The sequence below is a fragment of the Cebus imitator genome, unplaced genomic scaffold (genome assembly GCF_001604975.1).
Source record: "Cebus imitator isolate Cc_AM_T3 unplaced genomic scaffold, Cebus_imitator-1.0 Scaffold774, whole genome shotgun sequence".
NCBI classification, from domain to species: Eukaryota; Metazoa; Chordata; class Mammalia; order Primates; family Cebidae; genus Cebus; species Cebus imitator.
The window spans coordinates 132536-144871 of record NW_016108089.1 but is presented as its reverse complement, the minus strand read 5'-3'; the positions used below and the strand labels follow the sequence as shown (position 1 = coordinate 144871).

General features: G+C 41.1%; 1 pseudogene; it reads left to right on the top strand.

The window, feature by feature from the left end:
• Positions 1 to 1073: 1073 nt before the first annotated feature.
• On the top strand, positions 1074 to 2589 carry LOC108297123 (annotated as a pseudogene).
• The last annotated feature ends 9747 nt before the right edge of the window (positions 2590 to 12336 follow it).

Below are 12336 nucleotides of genomic sequence, written 5' to 3'. Positions count from 1 at the left end.
TGAGTATGAGTGCACGTCCCACCAGCAATGCATTAGTATGAGTGCACGTCCCACCAGCAATGCATGAGTATGAGTGCACGTCCCACCAGTAATGAGTGAGTATGAGTGCACGTCCCATCGGCAATGTGTGAGTATGAGTACACGTCCCATGAGCAATGCGTGAGTATGAGTGCATGTCCCATCGGCAGTGTGAGTATGAGTTCATGTCCCATCAGCAATGCATGAGTTCAATTTTTCACATCATTGTTTTTCTGCTTCCTTCAATTGCTATTGTCCTTCTTTGTTCTTATAGCAGTCTAGTGGGTAAGAAGGGATGTCACATTATAGTTTGATTTGAATTTCCCTGCCGACTGATGATGCTGACCATCTTTTCATGTGCTTTATTGGCAATTCCTATACCTTTTTGGTGAATTGACTATTCAAATATTTTGCCGATTTTAAAATTGGGTCATTTATCCCAGTGTTCTTTAGTTGTAATTTCATTTTGTATTCTGCATACAAGTCCTTTATCAAATATATAATTTGATATTTTTTTCTCATTCTGTGGCTTATCTTTTCATTTTCTTATTGATGTCTTTTAAAGTGCAAACATTTTTAGTTTTGATCATGTCTCATTTTTTAACTTGTATTGTTTAGCAGAAAAAGTTTGTTTTTTGGTTTTCTTCTTAATTCAAGGTCATGAACATATTAATTTACATTTTCGTCTAAGAAGTGTATAGTTAACCCTTAAATTTAGGCCTATAACCTTTTTTGAGAGAATTCTTGCATATGTGTCAGTTAATGGTCAAAATCATATGGCCAATTGATTTTAACAAAAGTAAATTCAATGAGGAAAAAGTGTAGTCTTTTAAATAAGTTATACTGAGACAACTGAATCATCCACAGGCTTAGGGAATGCCAGCCTGCCATGTAAGTGATGCCCACCTGAGTCACCACCTACTGGCATCAGAGTTCACAAAGAATTTCTAGGTATGATAATTATGGTTTGAGTAATGTGCTGTAGCTTTCTGCTTCTCCCATTCGACAGTCAGCCGCATCTTCTCATGCAGCACCAGCCATATGCCTGAGACACCATGGTGAAGGTGAAGCCTGGAATCAATGGATTTGACCATATTTGCACTCCTGGTTACAAAGCCTGCTTTGAACTCCTGTAAGTTGGATATTGTCACCATCAATGACCACTTCACTGACCTCAACTACATGGCCTACATGTTTCAGTATGATTTGACTCATGGCAGATTCCATGTCAAGGTGTGTCATGGAGAACAAAAAGCTTGTCATCAATGGAAATTCCATCACCATCTTTCAGGAGCCAAATCTCACCAAAATTAAATATGATAATTCTGGCACTGAGTACATCGCAGAGTCCACTGGTGTCTTCACCACCACGGAGAACGCTGGGGCTCACTTTCAGCAGGGAGCCACAAGGGCCATCATCCCTGCACCCTCTACTGACACACTCATTTTTGTGATGGGTGTGCACCATGAGAAGCATGACAACAGCCTCAAGATCATCAGCGATGCCACCTGTACCACTAACTGCTGGCCAAGGGCATCCATGACAACTTTGGTGTCATGGAAGGACGCATGACCATAGTTCATTTCATCACTGCCACACAGAGAACTGTGGATGGCTCCTTCAGGAAACTGGCATAATGAACATGGGGCTCTCCAGAACATCATCCCTGCATCTGCTGGCACTGCCTAGTCTGAGGACAAGGTCATCCCTAAGCTGAACAGAAAGCTCAATGGCATGGCCTTCCATGTCCACATCACCAATGTGTTGGTCGTGGATCTGACCTGCCATCGAGAAATACCGGCCAAATATGATGACATCAAGAAGGTGGTGAAGCAGCAATGGCGGGCCCCCTCAAGGGCATCCTGGGCTACACTGAGCACCAGGTTGTCTCCTCTGACTTGAACAGCATTATGCACCTTTCCACCTTTGATGCTGGGACTGGCATCGCCCTCAGTGACCACCTTGTCAAGCTCATTTCCTAACATGACAATGAATTTGACTACAACAATAGGCTGGTGGACCTCAATGCCCATATAGCCTTCAAGGAATGAGACCCCTGGACCATCAGCCCCAGTGACAGTTTGAGAGAAAAAGAGAGGCTTTGGGAAAATCTCTTTCCATCTCCTACTTATTAATTTTTCTGCCAATTATCTTGGAGGGGAGGTCACATAGAACCCATTCAACCAAGAGTTCCAGAGGCTGATAGTACTGGTATGGTAGCCAGCCTCTAAGGTGACTCCAATGATCTCTGCCTCCTGGTATTTGTACCCTTGTGTGTGGGTTGAACCTAGTAACTTGCTTTTAACCATCATAATATAATTAAAATGATGGAATGGCACTTCTATGATTAGGATAGTAAGGATTGTGACTTTCATCTTGCTTTCCTCTTTTTCATTGGTTTTGATGAAACAAGCTGCCATGCTGGAGAGGACAATATTGCAAGGGACTGAGAGCAGCCAGCAATCAAGGAGGAACAGAGGCTCTCAGTCCAATAAACTTGGAAGAGCTGAATCTTCCAACAACTCTGTAAGTGAGCTTGAAAGTAGACCTTTCTCCAGTGGAGTCTTCGGATGAAAATGGAACTTTATGCCAATCCAAGAACTCTTGAAACTCCAGTGTTTACGGGGGGGGAAAAAAGGTAGACATCATATTTCCAGCAAGCTGCCTTCTTCCCTTGGGGATTTATTTTGCATTATAAAGAACATTAACCCTCATTGAATCCAGTTTGAAGGCCGCAAGTAGTTTAGTAAATATTAGAATACTGAAGTTACTAAGCGTTGGTGAAGATGTAGGGAGAGAAGCATGTTTTTTGTGGAAGTGTAAACTGACACAAATGTCTAGTGAGTATCTGGCAAAATATCTTAAGCTTCCATACATTTGACCCAGCAAGTCCACTCCAGAAATTTATTTTAAAGAATAATCAGTTGAGATCAGACCAAAAGGTCATATGAGACATCTCCTTGCACATAGAAAGCTCTATATATGAGCTCTAATATGTTAATTGAGCCCTTTACTGTGCATCAGGTGCTTTACATATATTATCTCATTTAAGTTTTAAAATGGACTACATTTTCTATAATAGTTTTAGCTTCACAACAAAATTGAGGGAGAGTGCAGAGAGTTCTCATATACTCCCACCCCACACATACACAGCTTCCCCACAATCAACACCCTGCACTAGAATGGTACATTTGCTACAATGAATTGATCTGCATTGACACATCTTTATCACTCAAAGTTTAAATTTTACTCTTGGTCTTGCACATTCTTTGAGTTTTGACAAATGTACAATGACAGGTCACCACCATTTTAGTATCTGCCCTAAAAATCCTCTGTGCACCCAGACCCTGACAACCATTGATCTCTTTATTGTCTCCAAGGTTTTGCCTTTTCCAGAATGTCATATATTTGGAATCACACTTCATGAAGCCTATTGATATTGGCTTCTTGTATTTAGTAATATACATTTAAGTTTCCTCCATGTTATTTGTGGCTTGATAGCTCTTTTTTTTTGGACTTAATAAAATACCATTGTCTGGATGTACCACAGTTTATTTATCCATTCACCTACTGAAGGACAATTTGGCTGCTTCCAAGTTTTGATAATCATGAATAAAACTGCAATAAATATCAAAATTAAAAGTAGGTATTTGTGTGGATGTAAGTTTCCCATTTATTTATGTAAATGTGGTGGAGCATGGTTGGTGGATCATACCATAAGAATATGTTTAGTTTTATAAAAAACTACCAAATTGCCTTACAAAGCATCTGTTACCATTTTGCATTTCAAGCAACAGATGGGCACTGTTGATGCTCCACATTCTGGCTAGCATTTGGTGTTATCAGTGCTGCAGATTTTCACCATTCTAATGGGTGTGCAATGGTATCTCATTTTCATTTTAGTTTGCAATTCTCTAATGATATATGATGTTTAGTATCTTTTCATATGCGTTCCTGTAATTTATATATCTTCTTTGATGAGGTGTCTGTTTGGGTCTTGTGAATACCTGTATCAGATTGCATTCCAAACATGACACATTTTAAGACGTTAAGAGGTTTATTCTGAGATTTCCTATGCACCGCTTCAGTTTATTGTGAGCATTCCTTTTTTCATATTTCTGAGCAATGGAGAAAAGCCTTTTGGTATTACCTTGATAATATTCTTGATCATTTCCCTTGGAATTTTGATCTAGACCTCTGAGCCCAGACACAACTTAAAAAATTATACACATGTATGCCAGGGAGAAAAGTTATCACCAGATAGATGTATTCAAAGATAGCTTCTACTACATTCTCTTACAAAGTAAGCTAACGTCATTGTCTGTGTATCACATTGTTTTAATACCATATGTTCACGTGATTTGTTTCACTCTTAGCCCAAACCAACCTGTAATGTTTCCCGCGAGTCCTCAGCTGGTGATTTCAGGGTTGCAGAGATGTCCTTAGGCAGACAATTGTGCCCGCATTGAAGTGCCTTTAAAAACAAACAAACAAAAAAACCTTGGTGAATTTTGCAACGTGATTACTAGCCAGCAGGAAAGCATGAAATAACATTGATTTACAAGACTGTGATTGGCTGTTTGGAGGGGTGGACGTTATGCTACTTATGTTTTCTCTGATTTCAAGTCTTATCTTCAAGGCTTTGTTTATATTCTTAACCACAAAGAACAATTTGGTTAAGATGTTCATTTCTTTTTCTGATACGAGGAGAATCATGAGAATGCAGTTATGAACTTAACACAAATGGAAGGAGGCTGAGAAAAGTGATATCTGACAAAGAATTCTATGATCTAGAAGTGAATTTCCAAAGAGTAAAGATCTAGAAAGGGCGCTAAGTGCCACTGTTCATGAGGTTGATTCCTGAAGGAGGACAACGGTATGAAGGCTGCAGGACAGGCCCGAGGAGAGCAAAGACTGCTAGGTTTTGTTGTATGCTATGAGACGTGGCTGGTGGGACAGCTCTCTGAGTCTGCCCACTGCCTGAGATCATGTTCTTGGGGACCCCAGAGTAAGAGATTTCTTAGACTTAAATATCTGCCATTAGTTGAGTCCTTTAGTACTTTATTGAGAAAGCCTCCATCTATCTAATGAAACTATCCAATATGACCAAAACAAAAGATACCTCCTTTCTCATTTATTGTGGAAGAACTGGATGAGCCAATTTTAATTTGTTTTGGCAGTTCCTGAATCTCTTATCTGAAAACACTCTTTCTACTACTTTTCTTGGAGGTCAGTGCATTCATTGCACAGAATAGACATTAGCCAGTGGCCACAAAATCCTGTAACATCTTAGGGCATGAGAATAAATATTTTAGGCCTTTTTTTTTTCCTCCCCATTCCTTCTTGCCTCTGGCCCTGGCTCTGTGACTCAAAGTAAAAATAATGGCCAAAGTTCACTGCAGCAGTGCATGAGTTAGGCTGTACTAACATCACCTTTGTCTCATATTTCTTCTTGAGCTTGTAAAATTGTAAGGTCTGAATGTGTTCCCTCCAAATTCATGTGTTGAAATTTAAGTGCCAATGCAATAGTATTTAGACCTCGGAACTTTGGAAAGAGATTAACGTATGCAGACAGGGCCTTCATGAGTGGGATTAGTGGCTTTATAAAAGAACCTGAGGGAAGTAGGTGGCTCCTTCCATTCTTCTGCCTCATGAAAACACTGTGTCCATCTCCTGCCAAGGATGTAGCAAAAAGAAGCCATCTGGAAGGAGACACTGGGCTTTCACTACACATGAAACATACCGATACCTTGATCATGGATTTCCCAGCCTCTGCAACATGAGAAATAACTTTCTGTTATTTGTAAATTATCTGATCTAATATATTTTATGATACTAGCACAAACAGACTAAACCATGAAGTTCCATTTTTCCCAAGTCACATGTTGCCACAGAAATCAGGATGTCGAAGGTCATTTTCAAGGCCCATAGTCATCTAGGGATCCTGTCCCACAATGCAACTGTGACTGCTGTGTCAGCCAGACAGTTGCCCCTAGGCATGTGTTTTCTTAATACGTTCCCAAACTTTCAGCACAAGTGCTCCATCCTAGCTGCCAGATTAAAGACCCCTTCTTGGCCTCAAATTATCAGCCCACCAATGCAGCAGCCAATTTGAGACCTGAATATAAAGTTAAGGCCTAACACTGGGGTCATGGTCAATTTCCCTTTTCTTTTTACCAACCCATTCACAATGACATCTAGTTTAGCCTTCTGAGCCCCTTTTTTTGACCACAATTCTTCAAAATATCTGCTATTATTCCAAGTATTCTAAGACACATTTTTCCCCTTTCATCTGGTTTTCCTGTGCTGCACTGTTTAATAGACAGAGAGTATGATTTCCATTGGGAAATATTTTATAGGTATAGCTTTTCTGTTCAGACTGCAAAGTTCCACAGTTATTTCATACAGATATATAGGATGTGCAAAAAATTATAATCCACTGGCCATTTCAGCCATTTCTGATCTGCTCTTTTAAGATCTTTTGTTCTGAGAAGAATCAAAGGAACTGCTTTGAGTCATACACTTTCTGAATTTGCTTTTAAACAGACTACTCATTTGAAAGTTTGCGTGTTCACTTCTTTTAAATTCTGGGTTCTGAATTGTAGTTATAGGCATGCAGCCTGTATGACTGTACTTTATTTTCCTTTTCTAGATATGTGGGTGGTGGACACCCTGTAAATATATTTTGGTTAAAAAGATAGGTCTTAAAAGTTTAAATGCAAATCAAAACCACATTGAGATATCATCTCATGCAAGTTGGAATGGTGATCATTAAAAAATGTGGAGACAACAGATGCTGGAGAGGATGTGGAGAAATACGAACATTTTTACACTGTTGGTGGGAGTGTAAATTAATTCAACCATTGTGGAAGACAGTGTTGTGGTTCCTCAAGGACCTAGAAATAGAAATTTCATTTGGCCCAGCCATTACCGAGTATAAACCCAAAGGATTATAAATCGTTCTATTATAAAGACACAGGCACATGTACGTTCATTGTGGCACTGTTTACAATAGCAAAGACCTGGAACCAACCCAAATGCCCATCGATGATAGACTGGACAGGGAAAATGTGGCACATATACACCATGGAATACTATGCAGCCATAAAAAACGATGAGTTCATGTCCTTTGTAGGGACATGGATGAACCTGGAAACCATCATTCTCAGCAAACTGACACAAGAACAGAAAACCAAACACTGCATGTTCTCACTCATAGGCAGGTGTTGAACAATTAGAACACATGGACACAGGGAGGGAAGCATCACACACTCAGGTCTGTTGTGAGGGGCTAGGGGAGAGACAGCGGGGGGTAGGGAGGTTGGGGAGTGATAACATGGGGAGAAATGCCAGATATAGGTGATGGGGGATGGGGGCAGCAAACCACCTTGCCATGTATGTACCTGTGCAACAATCCTGCATGATCTGTACATGTACCCGAGAACATAGAGTATCATTAAAAAAAAAAAAAAGATCGGTGGTTGCCAGTTGGATGAGAGAGGGAGGGAACGAGGGTGGGAGGGAGGAAGAGATGAATAGGGATAGCACAGAGGATTTTTGGGGCAGTGAAACTATTCTGTGTGATAAAGGTTGAGTATTCCAAATCCAAAAATAGGAAATCTGAAATGCTCCAAAATCCAAAACCTTTAAACGTCATGTTGGGATGCTCAACTGGTAAGTCTATAATGCAGATATTCTAAAATCAGAGAAAAATATGAAATTCAAACACTTCTGTTCTTAAGCATTTTGGATAAGGAACACTTAACCTGTATTACAACGGTGGATGCGTGTCATCATACATTGGCCAAAACCCATAGAATGTGAAATACTAAGAGTAAATCTTAATGTACTCTGTGGACTTTGGGTAATAATGATGTGTCAATATACGGTTATTGACATAGGCACAAATGCACCTCTATGGCGTGGGATGATGAGTGTGGGGGAGGGGTTGTTCATGTGTGAAGACAGGAGAACATAGGAACTCCCTGTATTTTCCCCTTAGTTTTGCTGTGAACCTTTAGGTTTGCCAACTTTTCTATAAAATAAAGTTTATTCATTAAAAAAAAGTCATCACCAGGTAGACTGCTGTGGGAATGCTTTCTCTTTTGGTGTTTCCCATGTTAATGTTCCCTTGACCCAGCTCTTGGCTCTGTGGGTTAATCTGGGCAAAAGTGGACCTGCTCTATGGCATGGGTTCCTTCAGGAAACTGTCCAGTCAAGGAAGGATAGGAGGTTTCTCAGGTCTGTTGGCTTAGGTAGTGGCCCATTCTGCTGGATTCCATCCTAACTCACTATTTTCCTCCTCTAACTGCTATAATTCTCCAGATGTGACAATGTAGTTTGATCCAGCTTTGCCTTCCTGAATTATTTGGTAAATATTTTTGGGCCATCTATGACATTGGACATGATTCTAGGCTCTTGGGGACATAGCAGGGAGCAAGACTTTCTAAAGTCCCTATGCAGGTACAGATAAACAACAAAGTAGACAACTGATAAGTCAGTTTCAGGTTGTGGTAACAGGAAGGGAGAAACACGGTGATGTGATGAGTGAAGCAGGGCATATTCAGAGCGTATACAGAGCAGGAACATTGCCCTCTTGCACAAGCACTGTTATTTTAAAATTCACCCTGATCAGAAACTGCCTAAATCCAAATGGCATCGGCCTAAATGGCTAAGGTCAGTGTTACCATAAACAACAAATAACATCTCTGACCAGAAACATTCCAAGCCCCTGACCAGAAACATTCCAAAACCCTCCCCGACCAGAGACATGCTGGCCCTGAGATAACCGCCCCTCAGGGACAGCTCACCTCATCAGGGCAGTGACATTTCTGCTGAGATCTACGCGTCAAGAGAGAGTCAACCATGAGAAGATAAGGAACACCATTTTATGTAAAGCGAGTGATAAATGTGGAGATCCAGAAGCGAGAAAGTTTTGCTTGTTTATGGAAGAGATGAGAGGCCAATCTGGCTGGGACGGAAGTAAAAGGAGAGTGATGAGGACACAAGCTGGAAGGAGGAGCAGATCGTGGAGTGCCTAGGAGAGCAGTTTAGAGTGTGTAGCACATGGAATGGGAAGCTGCAGGAAGGCTTTAAATAGGCGAGACGTGGGATTTGATTTTACCTCTCTCAGGCTGTTATACGGAGAACAGAGTTTGGCAAGCAGCAAGAGAGATCATGGGAAAAGCCAGTGCTGAGGCTGTTCATTTAGGCATTCTTTTTTTTCTACGTGCTTTTTAAAATTTTTTTTAAATTTTTTAATTTTTGGAGACTGGGACTTTCTGTGTCATCCAGAGTACTGGAGTGCAGTGGCATGATCCTCAACTTCCCAGGTCGAGTGATTCTCCCACTTCAGCCTCAGGAGCATCTGGAAACACAGGTGTGCGCCATCATGCCCAGCTAGGCTTTTAACACATTTTTAATTTTGTAACAACAGGGTCTCCCTGTGTTTCCCAGAGTGATCTCAAAATCCTAGGTTCAAGTGATCCTCCTGCCTCAGCCTCCCAGGTTGCTGGGCTTATGAACATGAATCTTCCAAACGGCATCAGCCTAATGGCTAAGGTTAGCATTACCATAAACAACAAATAACATCTCTGAACAGAAACATTCCAAGCCCCTGACCAGAAACATTCCAAACCCCTCCCTGACCAGAGACATGTCAGCCTGAGATAACCTCCCCTCTGGCCAGAAAGATGTCAGCCCCAGGATAACCTCCCCTCTGCCCAAAGACATTCCAACCCTGCCATAGACTGATCCTCAACACAGAAACATTCCAAGCTCATGATAAGCCCCCTCACCCTGATACCAATATATGTTTTTAGCCTGTAAGAGAGAATGCTCCTGACTGAAATTGACCAGAAGCCCTTCTCAGGTTGATTTCCCTAAAATAAATCTGCCTTTGACTGTTGAACTGCATTATGTGTTTCTTTCATTTCTTTAACTCTTACATTTGGTGTCAAAACCTGGGACGAGGGCTGGGGGCAGAGGCTTTCTTGCAACCCAGGAAACAGTGGGCAATGGTACCTCATCCTGAGTTAACTCCTGGATCCTGAGGGTTTCTGGCCACCTGCCCTGTGTTTTCTCTCACTTCACTTTTTGAACGATTTGCATGAGGAGGACAAGTAACCTGAAGGGGACTGTGAGGCTCTGGCCAGGGCTACTCCCCAGTGAGTTGTCAAAACACTCAGTCTTGGGAATCCATCTCCAACCACCCTCAGTGGGTATTTAGCTCTCTTCCCTCCTCCTCCCTCTCTCTCTCTCTCTCTCTCTCTCTCTTTCTCTTTCTCTCTTCCTTGTGCAGCTCCAGTCTAAGAGGCCTTTTGCCAATTCCGACTGGAACATCCAAACTCAGAATGGCTGGCAATTGGTAATGACCAATCCAGCTGGCTGGTAAGATCTGCCCTCCCCTGGCTTTCTCACGGTACACTGGAAAGTCAGGTTTGCCTCCTGGTCCTCAGAGGACCAGCGGGACTGAGCTAGAGGAAATCTTGGGGATGCCCAATTTTTTTCTCAGCTTGACTGTCTTCTTTAGAAAAAGGATTGCAGGTCTCTGTCTTTTGTCTGGGGATGCCTAGAACAAAAACAAACACCCTCGGCTTCTTCTCACCAGTCCACAGGGGTGCCAAACAATCCCACATTCCTGTGCCCTCTCCCCTGTGCGGTCTCCTTCATAACCGTGCCAAACTTGGCTTACGTGTTTAGTTTCTTATTGCAACATGGCCTGGCCCCAGTACAAATTAGGTAATGACAGCCGATGGCCTGAAAATGGCACCTTTAACTTTCAAATTCTCAGGAACCTTGGCAACTTTATGATCAAGAATGGCAAATGGCAAAAGGTTCTCATATTCAGGCTTTCTTCTACTTCTACTTACATCCCAACTCTCCCTGTGTCAAGCTTGCAACCCTCATGAAATCTTTCTTCTTAATAAAAACCCTGCCCTGGTCTCTCCTTCCTCTGAAACCCCCTTCTACCCTGCAGATGAACCCCTCTCTGTATCCTCATCCCCCTGCATCCACTCCTTGCCTGTCTGAACCCTCTGCCCTAGTGGCCCCTCCTTTCCCCCTTTCCCCAAGCCTTCAGCCCCAAACCCTGCTCCTCCTCCTTCTCCATCTATTACTCATTCAAAAACCACCTCTGCTATTCCCTCTCTTTGGGAAGTGGCTGGGGCTGAAGGCATTGTTTGCATTCATGTCTCTTTCTCCATGTCTGATTTGTCACATATCAAACAGCATCTGGGATCTTTCTCTAAAAATTCCTCTCATTATGGTGGGAAGTTCCTGCACATAACCCAATGAAAAAGAGTGCTCAGATTAATTAAACTGCATATTTAAGTTATAAGTATATTCAAAAGTCCTTCATGTTTTTCTCTTCATATATCTTATTTTCCTGGAAAGGTTTTTCTTCAATTAATGGAATTACTTTTCTATAATCTATCTTGCCACTCATGGTGCATGTATGAAAAAACCCTAAAATGACTTCTGGTGGCCTGAGACTCCTTGGGAAAACACAAAAGGTGCCACAAATCACTGTTTGGGAAAAATGTTTGTTTTCCTTATGGAACTCCTGGAATGAAAGGTGAATAAGTACCTCTCAAAACCTGTCTTTGTTTTCCAGTTATGCATGTTTGTTAGATCCTGGAAACTGTTTTCCTAGCCCTGTTCTTAAAGGCCTCGCCCAAAGGACAATAATCCAATCGGGAAATTAGCCAAAAAAAAAAAAAAAATCTTGTAACCATCTACTTCCGGTTGTCTGTGTGGCTATGTATGTGTTACGTGTGCAATGTTCATTTAAAAGAGCTCTAATTAATTGACCTAAGAAAAATAAGCACTTAAATAAAATATTTCTAAGGGAAAAGTAAAAGCTGTGGAGCCTTTCAGTTCACGTGATTGATCTTTAAAACTTACTGGTAAAGTAAAATTAAAAATGTTTTAAGAATTGCCAGCATGCGTTTTTGCTTGGATTTATTGATCAAGCAATTTCATATTTATTTCTGCCAAATAGTATAAGATGTCAAAATTTGACATAGAGGTTACAAAACTGTAACTCGGCCCAAACAGAATAATCATTGCTTGTGTAATTTTTTAATAAGTGAAACCTTAATATTGGTTTAACGAAGATAGTCACATTTTGAACTATTTAGTAAAATACTCTAACTTCTAATTTTGTGGCCTTAGGCAGTCTAGTCCATACACGTAAAGGAAGTTTGTTTTGGGAAAGGATTGTTATCATCTTACCTATTAAAGAAAAGAAAATTTATGTAAAAATGAATCTTATATGGTAAATTCTTGTCCTAAAGTAAATTAATTGGCTGTTTATT